Raw genomic sequence first — 3,031 nt, 5'->3', positions numbered from 1 at the left:
TACGCGCGAGGAAGGTATTAGCACCCTCGCGACGCCCAAAATTGGTATCTTGTTAAACGCGTGTTGTCTTAATTTTCAAAAATACGAGTTCAATTTAATATTTAGTCGTGAACCGATTGAAACACGTGAATTTTGAAACACAACCCTCTTTTTTTTGAAAAAAACACGAATTTGTTTAAAAAAAACACGAGAATTTTTGAAGACACGGCAATTTATTAAAAACACGAAAATTTTTGAAACACAAAAATTTTTGAAATACGAGAATTTTTTTTTGAAAACACGATTTTTTTTGAAACGCGAAAATTTATGAAACACGAGAATTGTTGAAATCACGAAAATTTTTGAAAACACGAAAATTTTTGAAACATCGAAGTTTTTAGAAAACACGAAAATTTTTTTTGATCATCGGAATTTTTGAGAACACGAAAATTTATGAAAAACAGAAGTTTTTAGAAAACACGAAAACTTTTTTTCGTCGGAATTTTTGAAAACACGAAGATTTTTGAAACACGACAAATTTTTTTCTAAACATGACAATTTTTGAAATACGAGAATTTTTTTAAAATACGGAATTTTTTTGAAATACGAGAATATTAGAAACACGAAAATAAATTTTTTGAGAACACGAAAATTATTTGAAAAACGCGAAAAGTCGAGAAATTTGTAAACACGATAAAATTTTGAAAACACGAAATTTTTGAAAAAAGTGAAAGGTCGATTTTTTAACACGAGAAATTTTTGAAAACACGAAAATTTGAAATACAGAAATTATTTTTTTAAAAAACACGAATATATTTTTTGAAACACGGGAAATTTTATTATTATTATTTTGAAACACGAGAAATTTTGAAAACATGAAAATTTTTGAGACACGATTTTTCTTTAAAAATACCGTATTTAACACGAATCGATGATATTCACCCCGATATGGCGATGAAACCATCGAATTAGTGTTAACTCAATTCAATTTAATATTTAATCGGGATTCTAATAAAACACGAGAATTTTTATTAAAATACGAGGATTTTTGAATATTTTTATTTTTAGAAGGGCGTCGTCCCATATTTAACACGAGCCATCGATATTCACCCAACATAGCGATGAAATCGACAGCTCGGTGTTAGACCGGTTCGTTGCCTTATGCGTTAAAATAATTTTTCTAATCTAAAAAATGAAAATATTTAAATTTAAAATTACAAAATGAAATGAGCATAATAATATAAATGCCATAGAAATGGGCTAAATTAAAAAAAAAAGAATTAAGAATTTACCAATAGCCCAAATTTATGGGCTTGAAGTTTGATGATTTTTTTTAGGCCTGCTGCGAATTAGGCCTGGGTTGCTTCTGATGGGCCAGATCCGGGTCGGGTCAAGCGGGTCGGATCTGCTAGTCTCTGGTCTGAAGCTGGGCGCGGGCTTGGACTGCTGCTGTGCTACTGGGCCTGCGTTGGGCTGCGCTACTGGGCTGGCGCAAAAGGCCTGCTACAGGCCTGCTATTTTTTTTCTGTTCTGCTGCTTGGGCTGCCACTGCTATTGGGCCTGTTGACTGGCCTGCTACAATGTGGCTTGCTATCTTTCTTATTTTTTTCTTTTTTCCTTTTCTTTCTTTCTCCTTCTTCTTCTTCCCTTTTCTTTTTCGTCTTTCAAATCCCACCACCGCTTCTCCACCGTCGTCCATCGTCTTGCCGTCGACTCCTCTTTGCACTTTCGGTGGTCGACGATTCAAAGGTAAATGCTTTTCCTCCTCAAAACTTGATTCTTGGCTACTACTTTTTGTTGATTTTGATCTTTTTTTTAATTCTTGTTGGGCGTTTCTTGATTGGCTCCTAGATGGGACGGAGGTGGTTGTGCCTTGATGAGTGGTGGCTAACGATGGCGGTGAGTATGGGATCGGCGGATGGGAGTTTTTTTTTGCTTGAAATTTTCTTTGGTTTTTTGCTTTCGTTCCCAAAATTTTTTGAACCCCCTCCTTCTTTCCTCTCACTTTCTTCTTTTAAATCTTTCAACTTTGTCTCTTTCTTCTTTGTTTTCGGTGGCGAGGAGGAGGAGGCACGCATGACGACCGATTGGAGGTGTCGGCGTGGAGAACGGGCACGCCGAATCTTGATTAGAGGCGATCTTGTCATGCCGGAAGGACTAAATTGTAACGTGTAAAGTTTCGGGCAAAAATGCGATGTTAGGAAAATATAGGGCAAAAATGTAATTTCTGGAAAGTTCAGGGGCCTGACTGTAATTTACGAAATATTAGGGGTTAAAGTGTAATTTAAAGAAAATTTTAGGGTCAAAATGTAAATTTTAAAAAGGTTTAGGGTCAAAATGTAAATTTTGAAAAGTACAGGGGTTAAAATGCAAAAAATTAAAAAATTTCTTTTTTTTTTCAAACACGAAATTAATCCCGGACAAAATTCAGTGATTACAATGCCCTCTTTGCTCATCATTTGTGAAACAGGATAGAGCAAAGACTAAAAAGCACTGAATTTTGTTCGACCATCCAAAATTTTCCTCTTTATTTGAAAAGCAGAAATCGAGAACAGCTCGGCGTGCGACCCGAGACTCAACTCACCTCTTGGATTATGAGTTGATCTTCGAAAAACAAAAATCGAAAATACCTCGACATGTGCCCCGAGGCTCAACTCACCTCTATATTATGAGTTGATTTTTGAAAAACGAAAATTTAAAAGAAATACCTCGGCATGACCCGAGGCTCAACTCACCTCTGTATTATAAGTTGATTTTTGAAAAACGGAAATTTAAAAGAAATACATCGGCATGACCCAAGGCTCAACTCACCTCTGTATTATGAGTTGATTTTTGAAAAACGGAAATTTAAAAGAAATACCTCGGCATGACCCGAGGCTCAACTCACCTCTGTATTATGAGTTGATTTTTGAAAAACGGAAATTAAATTAAAAAAATACCTCAGCGTGACCCGAGGTTTAACTCACCTCTGTATTATGAGTTGATTTTTTGAAAAAAGCATAAATTTAAAAAATACCTCGGCGTGACCCGAGGCTCAACTCACCTCTGTATT

Source organism: Gossypium raimondii, chromosome 2 (genome assembly GCF_025698545.1).
Source record: "Gossypium raimondii isolate GPD5lz chromosome 2, ASM2569854v1, whole genome shotgun sequence".
Classification (NCBI taxonomy): domain Eukaryota; kingdom Viridiplantae; phylum Streptophyta; class Magnoliopsida; order Malvales; family Malvaceae; genus Gossypium; species Gossypium raimondii.
This window is presented reverse-complemented; position numbering follows the sequence as displayed.